Below are 27,047 nucleotides of genomic sequence, written 5' to 3' on the forward strand. Positions count from 1 at the left end.
AGCTGAGTCTGCGATGTGGCATTTCCTAAACATTATGATTAAACAGATACTTGGTCACCATTGTTTTGTCACAGAGCCGTCTGTATTTAGTTTTATGTCTCCTTTGTATCTTTATTCTCTGTCCCCTGGTTTAAAATAATCATCACGCCCAGTTCATCACAGCATTTCTTGGACGTTGCCTCTGCTCCATTGTTACAGTTCAGCCCCAGCTCAAACTATTACTACCTCTGGGCAAGACTGCATGAAAAAAATTCTTAACTGATGGTATTTTTACTGTCAAACTCTTGACATGCCCGCAGAGGAAAACACCTTTACAGATATTATGTTGTTTTATGATTCTCAGTCTGAGAATCCACAAACACCTTTCAATTGCTCCTCAAAATAATTTAAAACTCCCAAAGTGGCATTCATGGCCTTTTTCCTGTAAACTTTCACTGTCCAGTCTTTAGAGCTCAGTCCATGCTCAGCACTCTGATAACCAAGTCTGATTGCCAGTGCTGTGTGCCCAGCATCACCAACAGCACTTGCTAACGTTTGTCTGGAAATTAAACTGTTAGCAGTATTGTTATTCTTTTTTTTAATTTTTTTATTAATCAAAAAAAAGAAAAGAAATTAACACAACATTTAGAAATCATTCCATTCTACAAATGCACTCAGTAATTCTTAGTATCATCACATAGATGTATGATCATCATTTCTTAGTACATTTGCATCGATTTAGGAAAAGAACTAGCAAAACAGCAGAAAAAGATATAGAATGTTAATATAGAGAAGAGAATTAAAATAATAATACTAATAATATATATATATATATATAAAGGAAAAAGAAAAAAACAAAAACAAAAGACACAAACACACAAACAAAAAACCATATTTCAGGTGCAGCTTCATTCAGTGTTCCAACCTAGTTACATTACACTTAGGTATTATTGTGCTGTCCATTTTTGAGTTTTTGTATTTAGTCCTGTTGCACAGTCTGTATCCCTTCAGCTCCAATTACCCATTATCTTACCCTGTTTCTAACTCCTGCTGGTCTCTGTTACCAATGATATATTCCAAGCTGATTCTCGAATGTCGGTTCACATCAGTGGGACCATACAGTATTTGTCTTTAGTTTTGGGCTAGACTCACTCAGCATAATGTTCTCTAGGTCCATCCATGTTATTACATGCTTCATAAGTTTAGTCTGTCTTAAAGCTGCATAATATTCCATCGTAGGTATACGCCACAGTTTGTTTAGCCACTCATCTGTTGATGAACATTTTGGCTGTTTCCATCTCTTTGCAATTGTAGATAATGCTGCTGTAAACACTGGTGTGCAAATGTCCGTCTGTGTCTTTGCCCTTAAGTCCCTTGAGTAGATACCTAGCAGTGGTATTTCTGGGTCGTAATCCATTCTGCCATTCTCTGTCTTTTGATTGGGAAATTCAGTCCATTAACTTTTAGTATTATTACTGTTTGGATAATATTTTCCTCTACCATTTTGGCTTTTGTATTATATATATCATATCTGATTTTCCTTCTTTCTACACTTTACTCCATACCTCTCTCTTCTGTCTTTTCGTATCTGACTCTAGTGCTCCCTTTAGTATTTCTTGCAGAGCTGGTCTCTTGGTCACAAATTCTCTCAGTGACTTTTTGTCTATAAATGTTTTAATTTCTCCTTCATTTTTGAAGGACAATTTTGCTGGATATAGGAGTCTTGGTTGGCAGTTTTTCTCTTTTAGTAATTTAAATATATCATCCCACTGTCTTCTAGCTTCCATGGTTTCTGCTGAGAAATCTACACATAGTCTTATTGGGTTCCCCTTGTATGTGACAGATTGTTTTTCTCTTGCTGCTTTCAAGATCCTCTCTTTCTCTTTGACCTCTGACATTCTAACTAGTAAGTGTCTTAGAGAACACCTATTTGGGTCTATTCTCTTTGGGGTGCGCTGCACTTCTTGGATCTGCAAATTTAGGTCTTTCATAAGAGTTGGGAAATTTTCAGTGATAATTTCTTCCATTAGTTTTTCTCCTCCTTTTCCCTTCTCTTCTCCTTCTGGGACACCCACAACACGTATATTTGTGTGCTTCATATTGTCATTCAGTTCCCTGATCCCCTGCTCAAGTTTTTCCATTCTTTTCCCTATAGTTTCTGTTTCTTTTTGGAATTCAGATGTTCCATCCTCCAGTTCACTAATTGTAGCTTCTGTCTCTTTAGATCTACCATTGTAGGTATCCATTGTTTTTTCCACTTTTTCTTCTTTGTCCTTCACTCCCATAAGTTCTGTGATTTGTTTTTTCAGATTTTCTATTTCTTCTTTTTGTTCAGCCCATGTCTTCTTCATGTCCTCCCTCAATTTATTGATTTGGTTTTTGAAGAGGTTTTCCATTTCTGTTCGTATATTCAGCATTAGTTGTCTCAGCTCCTGTATCTCATTTGAACTATTGGTTTGTTCCTTTGACTGGGCCATATCTTCAATTTTCCGAGCGTCATCCATTATTTTCTGCTGGTGTCTGGGCATTTGATCAGATTTCCCTGGGTGTGGGACCCAGCTGGTTGAAAGCTTTTTCTGTGAAATCTCTGGGCTCTGTTTTTCTTTTCCTGCCCAGTAGGTGGCGCTCGTGGCGCTCGTCTGTCTGCACGGCAGTCAGCCCGGGAAACCGCGCGTGGAGGCGGGGGTCGCTGGCCGCAGCGGCTTGGGAGAGTGCCGGTCCTAATTGCCCAGCTGGCCCGAAACGCCAAGCGTGACGGGAGGGCCCCGCTATCCAACGTTCCCAGTCAGACCAGGGAGCCACGTGCGTGGAGGGGACCCCAGTCGCCAGCGCCCTGGCCGGGAAAACGCGCGCCCCTCGGGTATCTCACCGCAGCAGATTCTCCCTGCCCGTTCAGCTGTTCCAGAATGGGGTACGCAGTCTTTTTGGTCTCTGTCGTGACTCCGGGAGCTGTTTCGTATTATTTCTGTTTCTTTAGTTGCTTTTCTGGAGGAGGAACTAAGACCCGCGCGTCTTACTAAGCCGCCATCTTCTCCGGAAGTTCAGTATTGTTATTCTTATTATTGTATTTTAACAATCTGTTCATCTTAGCAACACAATATTCACAATCCACTACCTCTTTTGAAGCATTCCTATGAAGAGTCTTACTAGAATTTCATACTTTTGGCAATATTATTAGCATTTGCTACAGATTGCATGCATTGTCTATAATATTATAATCTATTTGATCTTCATAATTGATGAATAGTGCACTTTTCTATAATTTCTTTATCTTCTTTGGTTCCTTTGGAGTAAAGCTTGAAAACAAGAACAAAGTCTTGAACACAATGTATATTTTTAAATGGACTCTACTGTTAAAAAAAAAGGGTATTACTGCTATTATTACTGATAACACCACTAAAAAGGAATAAAAAGAGACAATTCCATTTTATGAATTCAGAACGCCAATTAACTAAGAAGAATTTTTAAAGACTTTTTTACTAATAAATTAACTGGTTTTAATTTTTTTTTCATGAGTAGCATTAGTAATGTTTCAGCTTATATTTCTTCCACTGCATCTAGAATAATGACTTGTGTATAGTAGAATCATATAAACATCTGTCGAATGGAGGATTATTTGACTGGCAGTGTAGAAATAATTTATACAGCTTAAATGTATGTATTTCCAAATTCATTTTCCCGTATTACAAATGCATGCAGGGAAATTAGATACGAGCATAAATAAGGGAAACTTACAGAAATGCCATTTACATAGCATCCATTAACTACTACAATTTGGGGTATACTGGGTAGTTTTTGAGAGTGATTAAGGATCACTTAATGATGGAAGGTAGGATACATATAAGTATATGCAGTGATTTCTAAATTTAAAGAATCACCTTGTTGCTGCTAATTAAACAACAACAGAGCATATGAAAAAAAATTATAAGGACCTAGATGCCAGAATATGTAGCATACATTAAATGACCAATTGATGTTTAAAAACGTGAAGATTTTGAGAATGGGAATTATCAGGAAAGACTTTCTGATAAAGCAAAAAGACAAAAACTAGAAAAGAAAAGAAACACACCAACCTATAGTAAAAACATGGGCAAATCAAGGTATTTAATGATTTTTTTTTTAGTTAAACATAATAATTGCTAAAATAAAGAGTCAAGGAAACGTAAATGATTTTACTGCTTACAAATCCTAACAGAAACAGTTTACTAATTTATGATTGGAAGGAAATACAGTTATAACTAAGATTTTGTTGTTGGTTATGATTCCATGAAAATCTGGATTTACTAAATAGGTCATACTGCCTTGTTCTTTCCCATCACATAAATAAAACGACGCATGTAACATGCCACTGTGAAATGGTGAAGTATTGTAGAATGATTATTTGAACAATGAAAACCAGCTTTCACTCCTCTAATACTTCCTGCCTGAGGAATAGTTAGCATTTGCTTTAGTTTATCAGATTCACACACACACTTATAATTAAAATATCCTGTAGTAAACTTCCACTAAATCATAGCAACAAGTTTTAAATCTTGAGGTTAGAAAACCAATTTATTTTATATAAGCTTTTAAAAATATTCCTGAAGTACAGAAATATGGTTAGTAATCCTTTTCTATCCTGTACAAGGTAGGAAATAAAGATTTGATGATCATTCTTCATAGAAAAGCAAGTCAAGTCAAGGATACGCTTTTGAATACAAGTAATTACTCAAATTAATTCTGATTAGGAGGCCACATTTTGCATATAGAATACATATTTTGTGTATAAAAACACATCAAATAAAGAAGAACAAAATATTCGTAGACAATATAACGTGATGTTTAGAGTAAAGATGGCACACTGAGAGCACACACTGACCTTGCCTATTCCCTCCAAACTTTTGAAGCTGAAGGAAAAAACACAGAGGAAGGCAAGACTGAAGGCATTGGTCTGCAGTTGAGACCACATTGTATTTTTTTTTTTATTTCTGTGGAGGGATATAGAGATCTGAGCCAATCTCACAGGAGAATTGAGGTGACAGTTCACTTGCTTGTAAACCAAAAAATGTTAGCAAACTGATAAACAGAAACATATACAAATACATGTGTGGTTATTGATTGTAAAGACAAAATACTCATGAGGAAACCAGACAAATTCACTCATAACCCATGGGCAAAACTGCCCACAGGCTCCTTGGTTGGGAGTAGTTTCCAAACTACTGAACTTTCTCTGGACTGGGCTTTGTGGGATATGTGAGGAGTGGGCAGGAAGAGGCCATGGAAAACCCTGATAGGAAGAGGGACCAGAAAGACAGAGAGAAAGTGAGAAAACAAAATTTCACTCAAGATGAACATGTGGAAGAAAATTTAAAAGGAGAAACTTGTCTTTAATGATAAGGTAACAAATCTTATAGTTAGGAGAACATTTACATTTTCCATTGAAATGAAAGTGACAGAATAATTTGAGCATTATTTCAAAATAAATGGGAAAAGATCTCAAGAGATGAAGAGCCTGCATTATCAAAAATAGACAGCTATGACTCAAGAATAGAAAATAAACAGCTATGACTCAAGAATAAAAAATATGAAATGAAAAAATAAATTCTTTGAACTATAATTAATCACTTGGTAAATGTAATAAATCTTAGATTACACACATTTGGAGAGAACATGGTGACTATAAAATCACTCTGTGGAATTTACTCAGATGCTTCTAGAACAATAAAGAGATACAAGGTGAAAAACATTAAAAACTGGTGCAAATACCCTAACCAATTTTCAGTTGGAGAATGGAGATGCAACAGTATTCAAGCTGTTATATTTAGAAATGGAAAGATAGTTTTCAGATGGAAAGCACAAGAAAGTTGAAACAAATAATGAAAATAAATTTATGTTTGACAAAAGAACAATCCACGAAAAATATATCTAGCATAAACCTTTATTCACTACTTTCACATTTATTTTGGAGTAGGCCTATACAAGCAAGTACATCTCTGCATTGCTTTTTTGTGAAAAAAGTAGAATCAGCTTAAATAAATACTAGTGGGAAAATGAATACACAAATAGTATGTCACATGATAAAATTTATTACAGTTAAAATAATGAGCTCAATCTATTTGTATCAGCATTAATAAATCAGAAAAGCAAAATGTTGGATATTAAAAAGAAAAATTTTGAAGCCTGAACATTATTAATATAAATTTGAAAAATATAGCAGCAATACTATTACATTTTAAGGTTATAAACACCAAATTCATGATAGTTACTGCTTGTGATGACAGAGGGAAAAGAATGGGCTTGGCAGGAAAGAAAATGTTGGGGATTCCAACAAGTTCTGTAATATTTACTCTTAAAAACACCATATATTTTAATACTTTATATATATAATATGTTCAGCTCTCTCCTATTTAGCCAAAATGCTTGACTGAAGAATCTTTGTAAAGGATCTTAGTGATACTGTATTCTTAAAAAAAAAAATCACTATGTTATATAATAGAAGTTCTTAGACTTTATTTTTTGATAGAAAATGGCTATTTTTTAAGCAATTTTTGACAGAAGCCTAAAATTTTTTTCAAGGTTTAATCTAATCAATATTTGGTTCAGTGGCAAGCAGATACACCTTTATGCACATATATGCATCTACATATTTAAACAACATATCCCATCATTAAAATATTCAGTGTTATGGTTTCTGTATAGTATTATTAAAATGACACAACATTAAATTGAGTTTGGAAGTTCATTGAATTAACTAGCCTAGTTTCACTTATTACCTCCTCCTAATCTGCTTTGTCAATTGCTTGTTGCATATATCAGCATCACTTGAAACATTTTCAGCCACCTCTTAGTCATAATGTCCTGATTCAAATATATCATTCATTCATTCATCTTTAAAGCTGAAACATTACTAAGTTTTTCTTAAGATGGTCCGTTCTCCAAATATTTCCAATTCTCCCAAATACTATTCTTCAATTAAAGAAAACACTTTTACTGTTACGTCCAAAGGATTTTCCCATCTGTTTCAGGAAACTGACATCTGATTTATTCCAGATAGTTAAAAAGCTACATGTACAGTCTTCCTTGGAGCTCTAAAGGCTAATCATGTAAGTAAAAGTTGCTGAATGGGCCTTTCTGGGTTGGTCGTAAATATGTGAGCCTGGAAGCTGACTTGACTCCTCTTTTATGCTCCCCACCTTCCTTCCAGTCAACACAAAATCAAGACCTGAATTACAGCAAGTATTTTATGACCTTGAAAATGGCAACATTAACTAAGAATGGAAGGGTAGAAAGAAAGAGGGTGCTGGATCCCTAATGGTTTGAGAAATGGTGCCATACCAGATATGGATTTCTACTTCAATATTTCTCTTAGTTGAGCAAGGAATAAACATTGAGCAAACATTGATCTTGTTTAATCCACTATTATTTTCTCTTACTAGCAGGGTCAATTTTGATGTGTAACTTGGCCAGGTGGTGCCAGGTCATCTGGTTGTCTGGTTGGACAAGCGCTGGCCTGTCTGTTGCTATGAGGACATTTCGTGGACTTAAATCATGATTATGTCAGCTATAGCCAATGCTAAGGATGACATTTGTAATCAGCTAAGGGGAGTGTCTTCTGCAATGAGTGATGCTTAATCTAATCACCAGAAGGCTTTTAAGGAGGATTCTGAAAAGACAGTCCTTCCTTCCTTCCTTCCTTCCTTCCTTCCTTCCTTCCTTCCTTCCTTCCTTCCTTCCTTCCTTCCTTCCTTCCTTCCTCCCTCCCTCCCTTCCTTCCTTCCTTCCTTCCTTCTCCCTCCCTCCCTCCCTCCTTTCCTTCCTCCCTCCCTTCCTTCCTTCCTTCCTTCCTTCTCCCTCCCTCCCTCCCTCCTTTCCTTCCTCCCTCCTTCAGCCAGCAAGCCTGTCCTGTGGAGTTTGTCCAGACCCTTCATCAGAGTCACCAGCCTCACAGCCTGCCCTACAGATTTTGGACTCTTCCATTCCCACGGTTGTCCAGCCAGCCTCTCCTGAGAGTTCATTGAGGAACTTCATCAGTTACCAGCTTGAGACCTGCCCTATAGACCTTGGACTCTCCATTTCCATGGTTACATGAGACACTTTTACAAATTTTCTATCTACAGATATTTCCTGCTGATTCCATTTCTCTAGAGAACCATAGCTAATATACTCAAATTCCACCTTCATCTCTAATTGGTTACTAAGTTTTGTGGCTTTTAGCTTTGAAATTTCTATTGAATCCACTTTTTTTCTTTCTAAAACCATTATCATTAACCAAATACACTTGATCATCCTATAAAATTCAATTAGCAGTCAGTTAAATGGTAGCTCAGTGGCAGAGTTCTCACTGTCATGCCAGAGATTCGGGTTTGATTCCTGGAGCCTGCCCATGCAAAAAAAAATTAATCAGTTATATTTTCTGTTTTTGATAAATATTATGAGAAACAGTAAGATGCATACAATTTTGGAAAATTTTTATGGCGTCTTTACTAGGCTCCAACCATGATTTTAGAAATTAGAGACACAGATAAGAAGGGCATTGTTTACCCAACCTCAAGTTTGCAATTTTTCTATTTTTATGAACTTCACAAGTAGATATTGGAATCCCAATTTTACTGATGAGGTTCAGGAAAATTAAATTACTGTTAAATGATGGATTCAGGTTTTAACTCAAAAACTGTATATTCTCAAACCCCTTCCTCTCATTGAACCACAATCACATGGCATGAGCGTATAGATAGAAATGGCAATGAATGTAAGGAAGAATAGAGTACATTGATCTGAAAAGAGAGTTCTATGCAGAGAGAAAAGTGATGCTAAAATAAGAAACATAGGTCAGTGCCTGAGTAATTGCAGCAGCCTCAAAGGCAATCTTGCCCTTTTTCAATGTATTTGACTAATCTTTCCAAAACGATATCCATCCTGCCAGACACTTACTAGAAACTTCCAGGGATATTTCTTTATCCTACAAAATCTTGCCCCTCCCAAACTATCTTCATGATTCTCCCAGTCAAACCTTCTATTTGACAGAGACTGTTTTTGTCATCATTTCTGAACCACACACTGTTCTTGTATACCTCTGAGTTCACGTAACCCAGATTGACTCACCTTCCTCTGACCTCTTACTAAATTTATCGTCCGTATCATTCTTTCTGTCTATGAAATCTCATTTAATTTACTGTGTGCATGTATCTTCATCCCAAGTAGTTTGTAAAATATCTTGAACACTAAGACACTCCAGGTCTTTCTGTGGTTCTCTGTGAAGTATAAATCAGCTTATAGTAAATAAGAAATATTTACTATTTGTTGACTTGAATTTAAACATTGTCGGACAAAACTTGAAGAATAATAAAATTGACTTTTTTCATTCAAGATTTTTAGCATTTGAATTTACTGACTCACAAATATTCTCCAATACATTTGCGTGTTTCCCAGTACTGGCTGAGGCAAACTTATAGAGTTGGTGGAACTTTTTAAGACATATTTTCTGGACTTAAATGTTCCTTTCCCACTCCATCCCTGTCCCTTAACTGTGCCTAAGTTTTCATGTATCCAGTTGTGCCTTTTTTTTAAGAATAGCTTTCTTTGGCCTGACTTCCCATAAGGGTTTATGGTTTCAAGGCTACCACCAAGGCTTTTTCTTGTCACCTCCATAACCATTTTTGTCTCCACAAACTATTGATATTCTCCAAGGAAACTTGAGGTAGTTTAAATCAACCATCACACAAAGACATGCTCAAGTCCTACCCTCAGTGATATGTGGGGACACATTTGTAAATTAAGATCTTCTAAGAACTTATTTGAATGAGGTCAATTTGATTCATGGTGGGCCATAATCCAATATAACTGGAGTACTTATAAACAAAAGGAATTTGTAACAAAGCAGAACCTACCAAAGGAGATAGAAAGAGACAGATCACAATATGATGGAGGCAGAGATTGTCAGCAAGCCACCAGCAAAATGATAAACTTCAGAGGAGACATGTCCTCTGATATGTTGATCTTGGACTTCTAGCCTCTAAGCATGAGCCAATTAATTACTGTTTCTTTAAGACAACCAATCTGTTATTTGTCATAGCAGCCTTGGAAAACTAAGACAAAACTGTTCTGTTATACAACTCGTCTTTTAAAAGGTATACTATACCAGCCTTCTGGTCACTGCTAGCTAATGTTTTAAACTAATCAAGAAGATAGTAAATTAAGGCAATATTGCTGGTAGTATCTTTTCTCCTCCTCCTAGATATCTAGCATTTTACCACATACCTTGCAAAGAATGTCCTTAGCTTGGGTTAGAAGGGTACTTTAGGGGAATAGCAAGGATAAAACAAAGGGAAAAGATGATGAGTGTTGGAAATATATTACGAGTCCTACAATTCTGCAAATCATGCCCTAGCATCATAAAAGGTTTTGCCCTCCAAAACTTCTTGAGTTCTTGATTATTCACACACAATTGGCAGCCTCTGTACACTTTTTTATCAGATCTATTCATAGTAATATTTCCTCTGCTCTACTTCTACCCAACCCTATTCTAATATGGCTTATCTTATACTATTCAAATAATATCATAAAGTTATTATTTAAATTGACTTTTTAAATAATTAAATTATTTAAAATATTTTAATATTTTATTAAATATTGCCTGGGATATAAACTCTGTTTTTTTCCTTGCCCATTGCATACTATATTTTAGATATGGTGAGTCAAGAATAAAATGACCTTTTCAGTCTCATCTTCACCTTTTATAAAATTGTACCCACTTACCATGCCACATAGAAGAGACAGATTCTCACACTCTAATGAGCTTCATGAGCTTTATTTCTTTAGGTTCATATGGCCCAAAATATAAATTACAGGGATGGAAAGTAGAAAAATATGGAATGTTCTTGAAAACTTTCATTAAAGGTGTATTTATATGTTAAAATTAAAAATACACATATTAGATAGATGGAAATACTAGTGGTCAATGAGAGGGAGGGGTAAGAGGTATGGTATGTATGAGTTTTTTCTTTTTTCTTTTTATGTCTTTTTCTGGAGTGATGCAAATCTTCTAAAAAATGATCATGGTGATAAATATACAACTATGTGGTGATATTGTGAGACATTGATTTTACACCAAGTATGGAATGTTTGTATGTTAAGAATATATGTGCTTGTACATTGTATAAATAGAATTTTTTTTAAAAAATGTATTTACATTTAATAATCAAAGCAATGTTTTCACAAATGCTGACTTCAATGTGGGATCAAGGGATCAATGTGGAGGTCTTTTATTATAAATGCCAAAACAAACTGTTTGTAACTCAGATCATTTACCATCTGGACTTTAATATCTTGCCTCGAGTGAGATACATATTTAAAAAAAAAAAGGATCAAATCTTAAACAGATAATTAAAAGTACCTTGAATTTTTGGTTTCAATGGCATAATTTCTTACATATATGAACATATGTATCAAATAGAAACATTTGTACATAATTTCTAGCAAAATATTTTGATACTAACTTGGAAATGACAGAGCACACTTGGAATTTATTGAGACAATCTTATTAGCAACGATTCGCAGCCACCATGGCCATAGTCACATCAAATTAAAGGAGAGATTGTGTGTGGATGGGGTGTGGGTGAACACAATTGAAGCGGGGAAGGCACTGGCCAAGTGGCAGACAAGATGGTTGGCTGCGGCAAAATTTGGATTTTGTTATCTTCTTAAAGGAAAAAGAAAAACCAGCATGCATTGGATCATTGGTTCATAAATTAGATAGCATTTGTTATTAAAGACTCCCTGGAGTATAGGCTTGTACGATGGGCTGTGAATAAACCTAGAAATAAATCAAAATAAAGTCTGTATGATTCCCCAAATCTTATCCAAACTTTGGTGGAAAAGTTAGACTGGAAACTCCCCAAGACATCATTTCTTGGGATTTTTCCAGAATGTCCCATTTTCAGTCAAGATTTTAAAAAAAGGAAAAGAATCATGGTGAATGCGTTCATTGTATTTTATGTCAAATCACAAAAATACAGAATTTTGTTTTTGTTGTTGGTTTTCCAATGAAGATCTTTTAAACCTGAAAATGCTAAAGTTTGGCTGAAGTTCATAACAAAGATTTAAGATAGTCACAAACAAACTTGAAATAATTTATTTAAATCCAATTAAAGAAAATTAAGATCAATTGCTTTCCTCTACAATATTTCTATGGGTAATTTTGAACTCATTCAGTAGTATATTTCTCTCACTTATATATGAATATGTACTTGTGATGTCTTTGGGATACATACACACATACACATATTCTAAAATAACAAGATACTGTCTAAAAGGTCCTTTCCTCATAATACAGCTATATGTAAATCATTTAGGCCTTTTCAATTCCCCTTTGGCACCTTGGGTTACATTTAAATCACAATCTTTTCTCAGATATTATTTCCTCTTCTCAGCTTCTTTCTTGGTTTTCCTTGGTACTCTGTCCCCATTTTCACCATATCTTAACTTTCCCTTTATCACCTCTTAATATTTTCTGTATGTTTGTTCATGAATTTTGAAACATATTCAGTTTTATTCTTACGATTTAGATGGAATGATAAAGAGGAAAATTTTATTTATTTTTTAGCAAGATTTATTATAAATATCCAACGTCAGCAGTTTGTAGCCATGTATGCCAGTATAATCTGGGATATAGCATAAGACTCTGCCGTTATTCAAGAGTTTCAGTTTTGTTTTATTTATCTTTTATATTTTTTTCTACAAATGTCAGGTTCCTCATTTAAATATGATTTTCATTCAAGTGCATATTGCTTTTATTTTTCAGCCTTATTTTCCTGGTCTTTTTTTTTTTAATCAATTTTTTTCACATACTGAGTAATATGATTTTACTGCCAAGAAATAATTCATTTACATATTGAGATATTTTAAAATACAAAAGGGAAAATAAGAAATTATTAACCGAGCCATGGAGTTTAGTCTGACACGTGGAAACATATGAAAAGGGAATGGAAATTAAGAATTTCTTATCATATTTTTCCTCATTCCATTAATTTTCAGCAAAAAATAGGGATATTAAGAAATGATAACTCATGGAATTAATTGTAAGAAAAAATGCCAACAATTTATTTATAAAAATATGTGGTCTTGGGGCATTCTTAACCTTATTGATCCTTGTTACCATTCATAGAAACTTCCATCAGTGCACTGGACTGTATTTCTGTTGCCTCTTTGGATATACAAAGTTAAAGAGAATTTAACTGTAAATTGTAACTATCCAGAGAAGTAAGCACTTATTTTAGATTTTCCTGACTGATATAAAAGCAACTCATTTAAAAGTAAACCAGTTATAATCATTTTTTTTCTGCAGAATAAAATTTATTCCCATAGCTCTTATATGTGCTAGGTGCAGAGTGAAGATTCTATAGTCAGCTTTAAACTGTGCTTCCAAATTATAACAAATGACCTTGAGTAGCGTAACTTCTCAGACTCTGGTGACTCCTTTGTTAAGAAAACAGAAAGTGATGGTGGTTATCATTGTCCCCATAGTGTGCTTTAGGACTCAAAAAGAATGGTGGATGCAAAGCTTTTTGCCCAGTTTCTGGTATGTAGCGCTATTTCAATTATAATCATCATCATCATTAAGATAAATTGCATACTAATATAGGAAAGTAGCTCTCAACAATGCAGGAAAATTATTAAAACAGCTCTGATTTTTGAAATTTCTACTCATGCTGTTACTTATACATTTTTGACTGTCAAAGAGAGTTGGTATAGCAAATCCTAAAGTTTCCATGGGTTAAGATGCCTGGGGTAATATGTGGCATGCAGAACTACCTACTCGAGGACATTTTTCAAAACAATTGACTTTAACCACATTAAAAATAAAATTGCATAATTGCAGGATATCCTTCTGCCTCTCCCTTTCTTTAGAAAAGTCAGCCCTGGCAGTGTAAAGCTTCTTAAAGCAATTTAATTCAGATAAAAAAAGATAACCCTGCCTTAAATAGCAGAACGAAGGATCTGTTTCAAATCCATCAAGTTAACACTATCAATAATCCACAATGACCCATGATTGAGTAGTTTTAATTAAGTTCAGTAGGGTATTGGGGGAGGGGTGTCTCATTTACTCCTTCATTAAAAGTTGAAGTGCATATTATAAATATCTCCATAAGTTTTGTAGCTTGAACATCTTTCTTTTTTATTGAATTTATTGTTTGCCTTGCTGCAGCGCAATACCATTTGGGGAACTCTGGTTCCCAGGAGCTTTAAAGCTACCCCACTTCCAGCACTATAAAACAGAGGCCTGCTGTTTTAATCACGCCTCTCTCTCTCTCAATGTTGTTTGCGCCCTGGTACAACCCATCTGCCTTGAATCTAGTGCTCCGCTGGGGCTGCACACATCTGCCAGCCAGACTACCTTCGTACACAATTACTCAATCCACCGTAAGGCTCTTTAATAGGAAACAAGTGTGACAACGGCAAGCCTCTTTTTTATTTTTTTTTTCCTTCTCCCTCTTAAACCACAGAGTCAACTAGCTCTAATAGAGATGAAGCTTGATAGATCCGCCCAGGTGTAGGTGAAATGGTAGAGCCTCGGGGGTAATAGATGCTGTGCTCTCAGGCTGAAGTTTCACACTTTGTCCTGACTGGCTCTCTAGCAGCAGCGCGATGGGCTGCTTCTTGGGCAGTTACAAAGTCAACACGTTCCTTTCTGCTCACATTTATGCCTAATCCAGAAGGCGACCTGAAGCTAGGTAAGAAGAGTGGAGCAGCCCCCCCTTTTTTTTTTTACTCCAACGCATGGACAAAGGACAGCAATTGCAGTAAGTGGAAAATTTATCTTTCCTTATTTTACTTGGGAATTAATTAAGGGTGTTTACTCTCAGGGAATCCTCTGAAGACTTTACATAGTGAACCAGCAAAAAGCTTGTGTTCCTAACCCTGTGGATTTGCTCCGGTTTCATTTTGCGCAGTGCCCTGGCACTGTCACTGAAGCTTAAATATTCCATCGAGTGACTTCCTCATTCAGAAGCTCTCGGAACTAAAATGTGGTGCCAATAATAATGCTAATTCAGTCCTGTAGCCTAGCATTTCTGGGTGAAATGAACTTCATTACTGTCAAAAATGTTAGTGGCAAGTGCTTTGCCACAGTGCTGAGAATAGAAAAAAAATCAAGAGCGCATCTTTCTTTAAAATGAATTTCAACTTTTAAGCACAACTGTATTGTCACGTCACTGGCCATAAGTTAACGCCAGGAATTTGCGTGCGATTTTAGTTTAACAAATCCTTTTTGAGGTTTATCTCTTACTAAGGGGATGATTCCCAAAAAACTCTATAACTGATAATAGGTTGTAGCAACAGTGACAATGATAATGAATTTTTAAAACCAACAAAACAAAACGAAAGGTCATTTGTCTAATAGCGTACGAAAGACATTAAAACCAGATGCAGGAAATCTCAACTTTGACTTTTTGGTCTTTCATGCTTGGTTTAAAGCAGCTTTCACATTGCGTTTACTTTGCATTTACAACTTTGGATTCATCATTAAACTATGTTTGAACTTGAAGTTCAAATTTGGTCTAAGCACAGCCCTGTTCCTTGAGCCCTCTACTCTGATTTTTACTTGGCTATGGGGAATCTTTTTACTACTTCACCATATATCCTGAATTGTGTTAACAAGCTAACTGCGGTGGACTTTCAGGTGGAATGTCAGGCTATGTAAAAGAATGTGTTTGCTGTTCAATGTATGATGCGCCATGTAGGAAGGAAACTCCTGGGACACATGCCCTGACATGGATTCTAGTTCTGATTCCAATACTCAATCCATCAAATGTTGCACAAAGATGATCATACTAAATAAGAATGCAATAAAAGCTGTCAACACATCATATCTATTGATGATTGAATTGATTTTTCCCCTTTAATTTAAGCTTTATAGAAAAATTAGTCTGTAAGGCAATGTCATCTCAAAAGACAATGCACATCTATAGGATACATACACAAGCAAAATTAGATAAAGCATTATTGGTACTGTTTAAGTAATTCCCCCGCTGGCGAATGTTTTGTTTTTGTTTTCTGACTATTATAGATGGACGTCATTGAAAATGATGATTTACAAGGCATGACGGTAGAATCCTGATGACTCCTTTGTGTATATTCAGAAATGATTTAGCTTGGATAAGGTTGCTGCTATGAGAGGTTTAATTAATTACCACTGGTTAGATGTATTTCTTTAAGAATTGCATTTGACATTACTGATGGTGTGGTAAACGCACTTTAAAAGCCATTCTTCATGAAATACTTTAACCGACAATTGTTGGCATTGAATAGCGGTCAACGTCTACCCCCTACAGGGAGAGACTCTAATTTCACTATGCCTTCCCCAGTACACGAATACCACCGAGTACAGTTCACACACATGAACGCTGTAACCGTGTCAGTGACTCCAAGTGCCCCTTAATGAAAAGGTCAAATCTGTGATTAATAGGAAGCCAGTTTCAAAGGCTGGCCCTCACTTCAGCACTGCATTTTGATTTCTTGATTTACTTCATTTGCCTTTCATAGTTTAATATAAACCAACTGGTACTATACCACAGTTTTAAGAAGCATTATGGTCATTTTTCTATGATAGCAACACATCAGTTAGTGTATTTTTTTTTGCATGGGTAGGCACCGGGAAGTTAGTGTATTTTTTTTTAAAGTAATTCAGTGAAGGAATAAATCACCCCAATTATTGAGAACATAAAGATGATGAATGAATTTCATTATTTAACCAGGTAATTAGCAGGATAGCCTTTGCTTAAGTTTCAGATAATTTAATAAAACTTTAAAAAGGCTCCATGACTGTGAAGGTAGAGTGACAGATGAACGGTCTGATATTTAACCTAAGCTTTATTATGCCTGGATGCATGTGTGCTAGCAAGTAAATATACACAGGTAACTCTTGTACTCAATGATTTGCACTAATGATGAAATTCACTGAAGAAGTGGAGATGAAGAGAGTAATTATAGACCTGGTGCTAACCACAAGGAAGTGATTAAGACACTTAAAATTTAGAATGGTAGCTTTATTTCACTTTTCCAATTTTAACTTGTGCTAAAAACCATTATAATTGAGTCCAACTTAGAATTGTTTTTAAACATATATTTTGTCTCTCTTCCCACCTTACCAATGCCTACAGGTGTACTTTCCAGGACTGCCCTATTGAAAGCCCAATTTTTGCTCTGAATAGGAAATCAACCTCTCCCAGATAGAATGCAAATAGCATTAGACAGACACGCACAAGGTGCTGGGCGCTGCCCAAAGCATTTTGAATCCCTGATTTATTATATTACAGTCTAATGATGTAGGTATTATCCCTGTTCCCCACTGATAAATGTGAGAACAGAGGTTAAGGGACTTGCCCATGTTTTGCACAGTTAGTCAGGTTCAAATTAACCTTGTCTGGGTCAAGAGACATCCTCTAACCACAGGAATATACTGTCTCTCCAGCAGGTGACTTCATTTTCAGTGGTCAGTTGATTTTATCTCTGACCCCCTCATTGATGAAAAGCCTTTAGGACCCAATACAACAAATCAAAAGTAGGCAGATGCCAAGTGGTGAGCATGACCTTGATTCAGACTACTTTTATCTTTCAATTGTACTCAATAAGTAGTACAATTGAGTGCTACTATTTTTCAGAGATGTAACTACAGTAAAGAAGGTATTGCATATACATCTCCAATAGGTGGGCAAGAACTGGTCCATCTACCCTCATACCATTGCTAAATTTTCATTTCTATTAATGTTGGGTCTCCAAGAATTTCTTCTTGCAGTAGTTCCAAATAAGCCACAGCTGGCATTAACAGGAGTAACTAATCATGGTATCCTCTCAGTGACAGTCACCTGAAAACATTTCTACATCCAAAGCAGCGAAGAAAGTGAGCTGTCAGTAAATTGTGCATCCCACACCCTCAAAGATCTTCAGTCCTCATCATCCAATGGGAACATCTGGATATTTACCTTTTAAATTCTCCTTTTATTGGTGGGTATTATTTGTGGTGTAGACATAGCTTGGAGATTATGTCATTAAAGTTTTCATTTAAAATTCAGAATTTCCAAGGATCTGCATCTGTGGTATATCTAGCTACTTAAAAACATTTTTTCCCCAAGACAAACCTTCTTCAGAATTATTGAGAATGTATTTGTTGAGAGATGACAACAAAATATCAGAAAAAATCCCTTGCATTTCATGATATACATTTTTTAATATTATGGGTTTGTGTTCCTCTCCCACATAAAGGCATAAGATAAAAAATATTTTAATGTCTATATTATAATTTTCACCAAGGTATTGATTACTTTTATAAATGCAACCCAGACTTAAGCAGGGCAAATAAAGTAAACACAAGGAAATTTCTTCAAAATTTTAAGCTCCCTTCAACTCATTTTTTCTGAAGTGGGTAGAGATAAATGCTATCTTATTTCTATCATTTTCTTTGTTTTTAATGAAAAATATTTGATGAAAGATATTTAAATGTCATTGGAATTTATAAAACCATAGACCCTTCTGACACAAAAAAAGATAGAAAAGAAAACAAACAAATATTCAAAGTAATTTAAAAAGAAAACAGAAATAGTCAAAGAAATTTTTTTAAAGACTAATGTTGGAAAAATTAATCTATGGTGATAGGACCTAAGAGCTCTAAATACCTTGAGGAATGGTGATTACTTAAAAACAGTGGTCAGTGACTTCTTTTACTGCCACCATTATTCAAAGATACCAATAGGCTAGCTCCTTGAAGTTAATCCTGTTGTTACAAATCCTCTTCAAATGATTCAGAAACGACTTCATTTTCATTTGTGGACTCATCTTAAGTGGGAATGTCTCTCTCCCTCTCTCTCTCTCTCTCTCTCTCTCTCTCTCTCTCTCTCTCTCTCTCTCTCTCTCTCTCTCTCTCTCTCTCTCTCTCTCTCTCTCTCTCTCTCTCTCTCTCTCTCTCTCCCTCTCTCTCTCTCTCCCACTCCCTCTCCCTCCCTCTCCCTCCCTCCTTCCCCCTCCCCTCTTTCTCTCTCCTTACCTGACCCAATCCACGCCTTCCACAAGGGTCCCAGTCCAGAATAAATTCTAATGCTGGCTGTTTCTGGCTCAGGCCACAGGGAACTATTGAACCCCAAGAATATAGGACTGTGCCCGTGGAGAGTTCCCCTGCTCTGGCCTTCCCTGCTCACTTTTACAGTTTCGTACACCCTGACAGCCAAGTCAGCTGCATCAACAACACATGGCACCCTGTGTGCAGGGAGGGCTCGTGGTCCCCATTCCTCTTCCTGAGTCAAGCTTCTGACCGCTTAGGTTGAGTTCTGCAAACAAAATCCAGCATCTCTTGGCTTCTACCCCTGGTCAGTGCCAAATATTTCTAGTTCATTTTTGAACCCCTGAAACATATAACCATATGAAACAAGACTATGAAGTTCTATTTTTATTATGAAGTATAGTTTATCTATCATTGCTGTGTGTTCAGAATAGAAGTTACAGGTATGTTGAAATCAAGAGTTCAAAGAGGTACCTTGAATAGCAGTCAACTTGACTTCCATAATGTGCGCTATAGATTTGGATGGTAAAGGGTGGAGAGGAATAATTAATTTTCCATTTGTACTTCTACTGAAAGTTTGAGGTTTCAACCTTGTTTCTAACCAGATGTGCTAATACACTTGATTTTTTCATGTTAAGTAATCTTTTTCTGATAAATAGTAATTTTAGCTATTCTAGAATGATATTCTTTAAACCAAATGCTCTTGATTATGAACATACATTTCAGCATTTATAATTATGTTTGATTGAATTAAAATCTAAAGTTCAAAATAAGGGGAGCACTGAACATGAAGTAACAACACTGGGCTCTAGGTCCATTTTTTGGCAATTGCTAGCTCCTTTGTAAAATGTGGTAGATACCTACCATGCAACACTTGTGTGATATTTACATGTGAAAGATCTTTACATCGATCTCTGTAAAATTACCATGAAGAACTTTGAGAAGTTATTGAAAGATAGCAAAGAGCATATGGAGAATGTATATTTATGTGGTGCTTCACACAATATACTGGTCAGACTTGAAAGTCTTTTTTAAAAAAAAGGTTTGCATTTAGTACAGGACTAAACCGTTGGTATTATTTTCCTCACGGAAAGCACAACACATTTTCCCCTGTAGACTACAAAATGTTTTAATGATATTTTATTAGAAAATTTGTATCTAAACCTATTTTCTATTTACTATAACATTATCTATATAAATTAAATAAATACTTCTTTCTTGATCCAAAGAAACAATTCTTAAGTACTTTCTCAATTCATAAATTTGATAAACAACTTATTTGATTGTTGCTATTCGTAGAGTGGTCTCAAATAATAGATTTCTTCTCTGCCCCAGTTTTGAACAATTTAAGAAATGAGACAAAGTTAACAATGGGTGCACCAAATCTTTACTCTTTGAAGGGTAGGTCTATGACCCCTTGAATTTGGCTTGATTTATCTGCCCATTCACTGTGAACGATAACATTGATGGAGGAGAAAATTTTTAGCCCTGGCAAGGATATATTAAAATTCACATGAAATACTGTCATATTTATCATTGCTCTCAGACTATGAGATATAGTCCAGTAAAACTTTGACTTTTTTCACTTCTTAAATAATGATAGAATTAGTTAAGGTACACCCTGTGATAACTGGGCAATATTACTTTATATTCAAATATTTCCATTTCTCTTAAGAAATAAAATCAACTATATGTGGATGAACATTAATTCAGTAAACTACTATATACACTATATGGTTTACATTATCTCTTTTAATACTTAGATTGAAAGGGAAAATAGAAATGTTATTTCTATTTTGTAGAGTAAAATTTTATTTATGAATAACATTAAACCATTAGCATCAGTGCAAATCAAATCCATAATGAGATGCCATGTCATACTCACAAGGATGTCTATTATTAAAAAATACGATAACAAGGGCTGGCAAGATTGCGAAGGAATAGGAACCCTAGAACATTTTTGGTGGGAATTTAAAGTGGTGCAGCCACTGTGGTAACCAGTGTAGTTTTTCCTCCAAGTTAATATGTTTACCATATGAACAACCCACATTTCCATCAGTAGACGAATGGATAACCAATGTGGTACAAACATACAGTGGAATATTATTTGGCCATAAGAAAGAATGAAATTCTGAAGACATGCTGCAACATGGATCAACCTTGAAAACATTATTCTGAGTGAAATAAGCAAGGCATAGAGGGTATATTCACTTATATGAGATATCTAGGAATAGCAAATTCATAGAGATGGGAAAGAGATTAAAGTTCACCAGGGGCTGGGAGGTGGGGGAAGGAAGAGTTGTTGCTTGGCAGGTAGTGTGTTTGCAAAATTTAAAAACTAAAAATAAATTCAGCTGATAGAAACAGAATACTTCTATGAATTAACTACTGAGGGTGGGAAGGAGTCTTTTCAAGTGACTAATATATTTTAAAAAGCAAACATGTACATACATGCCAAGTTGCCTGAATACAGTACAGGTTGAGGTAAAACTGTATTACAGTTCTATGCCCTTGATCTAGAATTTTGGGATTTAAACTACTTCAATACATTTATGCACCTGAAGGATGGTGTTATGCAATATAGTCTATAAATTAAAGGAAATCTCGTCACAAAACTGTTTGCACTAACAGGAAAAGTCAATAAACTGAAAGCATTTGTTTCCTGGTTTTCTTTGGCTGTTTAAGACTTTTGAATATTTGTATTAATCATTGATTATTCTCTACTGCTATAGAAACATTGCATTTTTATTCATTTACTTAATATGTAACTTTAAACAATGGCTAATAGCTACCAACAGCATTACACAGAGGTCTTTTAAGTGGAATACATGGTTTTTGGAGCAATAAAATTAACACTATGCCTTTTTAAAAATTGGCTATTTTGGAAATAGTGGACATTCCTGTTTAATATAATGAGAGTTGGATTTTCATTTTATTAGAATGGCTTGTGGTGTATTGCCCATGGAGGGTATTTTTAGATTCTGCCAAACAAACAGTCTCACAGGACTGCCATAGGCCATATCAACTGCCAATCTTCCAGGAAGGAGATGGAACAAGAAGGAACTACAGACTGCCAGTGGAGTAGCATAGGGGTTCTACTTTGGGGTTTCCTTACACTTTGGAGCTCAGTGACAAAGAGAAACTCATATTCAGCAGGTAGGAGAGCTACTTCCAGATAACTTAAAGGAACCCTTATCTTTTATAACAGGCATAGCTTCCAGGGTTTCTGCAAGGAGTCTGCCGGTGAAAATAGTCACCATACTCCAGGCATTAGGCTTAATATCAAGTATAATTCTCTCAGTTCAGATTCAGTAAAGCAGTTAAGGACCGTTTTTACGAGAGGTACATTTGCCTAGAAGATAGCTGACATTCTACTTTTCATGAGGTTTCCAGAGGAATAGAGCCTGAAAGGTAATTGAAGATGAAATTCTTATGCAGAAGGAGAAAGTATGTTGTTAGCTCTTTATCCACAGGTGGTGTACAAGAAGTTTGAGAAGATTTACTTTGATTTTGCATCCAAGGTATTTTAAGCATTTCACACACATTCACACACATGCACATATACACACATATATTTTGAGGGGTTAAGAAAGGTCTGAATTAGGCAATTGTTTTAGTTTGCTAATGCTGCCAGAATGCAATATACCAGAGATGGGTTGGCGTTTATAAAGAGGATTTATTAAGTTACCAGTTTACAGTTCTAAGGCCATAAAAATGTCCAAACTAAGGTACCCAGATACCTTGATTCAAGAGAGGCCGAATGGCATCCAGTCGGCTGGGAAGGCATGAGACTAACATCTGAGTTCTTTGCTTCCAGTTCATTGTTCTGTGCTTCTGACTCCAGTGACTTCCTTTCTAAGCATCTGTGAACCCTTTACTTTGCTTCTCTGGGACAAATCGCTGGGTTCTGGCTTGCTTAGCATCTCAGGGAAAGGCACATGGCAATGTTTGCTGGACTCCTCTCCTGGCCTCTGGTTTCAAATGGCTGTAGCAGATCCCGTGGATCCTTCTGGCATTTTCCTCTGCAGTTCCAAATGTCTGCATCTAGGTGTCAGCTCTCTGTTGGCCCTCGAAGCATCTCCTTTGGGACTCCAGGTATCTTTCTTCCAAATGTCTGCATCTATATTGCTTCTGAAGCAATTGTTTTCTCCAAAATGTCTCCCCTTTTAAAGGACTCTAGTAAACTAATCAAGACCCATCTTGAATGGGCAGAGTGGCATCTCCATCTAATCAAAAGGTCACACTCCCAATTGAGTGGGTCAGTCTCCATGGAAACAAACTAATCAAAGCTTTCTACCCTGAACAGCAGGTCTACCCCACAAGATTAGATTAAGAAAAGAACTTGACTTTTCTGGGGTTCATGACAGTTTCAAATTAGCACAGCAACTAAAATGTCTAAGGAGATTTTGTGTCCTTTATATGAAGCTAGACTAAGAAACGTGAACTTTGCATGCTGAAAGATGAAAACTCAGGATCTGTTACATAACTTCAGAAAGCAAATATGGCTTCAGATAGGTTAAGCATGGACTTGCTTCCAAAGCTCAGGCTACTCATGCTGGAGGACTAACTCTGACATGGAAAGAAGCTGAATCAGGACTAGCCCATGGCACCTCAGCTATAACCACAGCCATATTACACAGATAACTAAGCACACACCTGGTCACACGCGAGGCAGGCATGTCTTAAGGGAAGGCTGTGAGTATGACAGGAACTTAGGCTTTTCAAGACGGAAGTAGGATAATAGACAATACTTTGAGGACTCCTACAACCTTGATCACCAGTTTTTAAGGATTGGCATCAACTAATTTTTCAGAAGGGGCTCTGGGTTGGGCATTCATTTGGGGCCTGATTACTATTGTTGCCAGTGCTTATTATTGATTTTAAAAATACCAGCAACTATTTGAAATTGTGATATTTAAATGAACAAACATCAAGAGAATATATGTCACTTCGGATTGAGACTGTCGATTTGCCTAGGAATAGATATTAGCTGTAAAGTAATTTTAAATTGTATGTGTATTTATATGTACAAACATTGTGTTGCAATGAGTAGAGAATTTACCAAAAGTACAGATGTTCTATGACACGCAGAGCCAAAATCAGTGGTGTGACTTTGGACATGTCATTTAATAATTCAGCCTCAGTATTTTCATCTACAAAATGAGAAGTTTGAATTATATAGCATGGATAGACTGTTTAATTAAGATGAATACATATATAATTTCATTTATGATAAAGAGTTAATATTAACCAAGAATAGTGTATAAAACAACATTAAAACAAACTACAGAAGATACTTTTATAATAGATGTGCACTAAATTTTAAACAAACCTTATTTTTGTGGATTTTGAGTGATTTAAAGCCATCCTTGTGAGAATTACTTAACTATTCTTAAGAAATTAAATATCCTCAAATTACTTGAAATTGAAAAATGGGGTCATTGATTCTTATAGTTAATTTTGCCTGTTTCTGTTAAGTGCTTATCTAGAATTGAGGAATTAAAACCCACTTCTTATACTTTAAATAGATTAATAATTTGCCTTTTTTCTATGAAAGGCAATTTTTATTTCATCAAACTATAGACATCATAATAATATGGAGAAGGTGCAATGTAATTAGCTGAAGACAGTGAGCTTAATTTATCTTGAATTAAATATAATAAGAGAAAAAACATGAAATCCCATTAAACATACTTAAAGAAATAGAAAAACTATAATCGTTTTGAAGTCAGAGCTATAACCTTTTTGAATATTTGTCAGAGATATAAGAAGTTTCTGCTAGATCTTTTTTCTATTAGCCGCTGTATTTCTTATTTAATATGGCTGAATGATATGCTTAACGCATTTTTGGATTTATTTCTTTCAGCAGGCTATCTCAAAGTTACCCTAGTAGAAATTTTAAATAATGTTTACTTTATATCCAAACCTGGACTGTAAAGGTCATGAATAATTGAGACACATGCACAAGAATGTGATGACAATGAGTATTTGGAAGACTGCTCCCCGGGAATTTAGATTTGCCCAAGGATCTATTCATGTGTCAATGCCACCCTTAGGTTGGACCCTTTCCTATTTAGAAACAGGGAGAACTACGAAAAAATAAGAACGGGATTGATACTTAGCAAATTTTGAGAGCCATGAAGTTCATCTTTTGATACTCGGCCATGTCAGCTTATAGTCTCCTTGCTGACTTCTAATTCCCACCCCCCCCCCCCCCCATTTAAACTTCTGCCAGGAGCAGCAGTTTTCAATTTAACAAGTTCCATGCTCTGAATCGTCTTCCTTCTTCATCGTTGCCGCATCATCCCTAAAGCAGGAGACCCATTCTCTTGGTATAGTCATCACTACTGGGTCCTGGAAGGGAAGTTGATTAAACTCAGAGCAATTTGAAGAATACAGTTTGGTATGTATTTTAATAGATAGATTTTTAATCTTTTGAGGGTGTTAACATTTTTAGTAATAACCTTTACTGATTCAAATAGTGCTTCTAACTATTTAGCTTCAGAAATCACTTTCAGAGAGACATGAGCTTCAGGCCAGGGGCTGTGCACCCTTCAATTCCATCTCACAGCTTTGATCTTCTACCTTATGCCAGCCTCAAGCCAAGAAGCAGCTTCCTGGCCAGCAGGCACCTTTGCAAGGAAGAAACCAGGGTCTGTTAAGCTTCACTGCCAAATTTTGGTGCCCATTCGTCTTTGCCTCCTTTATGCTCTTGCTGTAAACATACAGCAGTTTCAACATATTTGAAACTAGCCAATAGCAGAAACTTACTAAATTAAATATCCCTCAAGAGAAATTTTTAAAATGTACTTTTAGTGATTATGCAACACATCATGTGTTACTAGTTAAGTTTTTACCTTGCTTCCCTTTCTTTCCAGTAATCTCTCATTACTTTCTCCACATTTTCCATCCCTAGTATGTCTTCCTTCTGAAATTAGTTGGAAATTCAAGGGGAGGTGAAAAAAGAAAGAAAAATGCAAAGAGCCCTGTTCCTGAGTGAAAGAGAGGCTGCTCCACCTATGAAGCACTGTTCCCAGTGGCTTCTGCAGAGATGACCATTAATCTTGTTTTAGTTAACTTCATTTATATAATCAATCATGTTGTCATTTGGAGGCTAGTGATGCAGTTTGCCTTGGATAACTGCCGGATTCTTCAGCCCCTTTCACTAGCCTAACCTTATCAGGATTGCTTAGTCTAAGGAAGTTTACTTCAAATTCAAAGTTTAGTGTGCTAACTGAGGTTTGCTTCAGTTATTTATTGTTCTGTGTGCTGTCATTGCTGCTTTAAGTTGATCCTGAGATTTTTCTGTGTGAAGAAAAGGAAGACTATTCCTAATTATTGAATTGGTGCAGTTTTAATGCTTAAGCTATAGCAAAATAGTGTCTATGGCAGATGATGTCACTGACATATGTTTACATTTAGGGATTGTATATAGTTTTGTTTTGTTTTAATAATAAAAATAGCTCTTAGGGCACTTTGGATTTTAAGGTATAGTTTACATGTCCTTCGCCATTCTATGAAATCTTGAACTAAACTTAGTCTTTCCCTTTTCTGAACTCTATTAATATGTGTTATCTGTATCTTTTTCCATTTCTCCTTCTTCTTCTTTATAGCTATCTGTACTGAGTGCTTAATCTGGTCTATTACTGGACTTTTTAAATCCATTCATCAACTGTATTCTGAATTCATTCATAACCCCCCCACACACACACACACACCTTTACAAATGATGAAATGACACTTAAGAGAGATTATTTCTCAGACATAAAATTAGACTATGACAAAACTGAAGACTAGGTTCAAGCCGTGGCTTGATGTTTCCAAACATAAGACAAATGATCACTTATTGCTATTTATATTTCCATACTTCCATTCTCTACTAGATGCTAAAACCACTGAATACAGGATTCATGGCTTCTGTTACTTTCTGTTCAATAGGGTGATGACAAAGGAGCTGTTCGATAAATAGTTCTTGATTGTGACCTGAAAATTCAACTCTGTAAATGCAGGTTGATGCATCTTTACCTTCCGTCTATACCCT

Source organism: Tamandua tetradactyla, chromosome 1, assembly GCF_023851605.1.
Source record: "Tamandua tetradactyla isolate mTamTet1 chromosome 1, mTamTet1.pri, whole genome shotgun sequence".
Classification (NCBI taxonomy): Eukaryota; Metazoa; Chordata; class Mammalia; order Pilosa; family Myrmecophagidae; genus Tamandua; species Tamandua tetradactyla.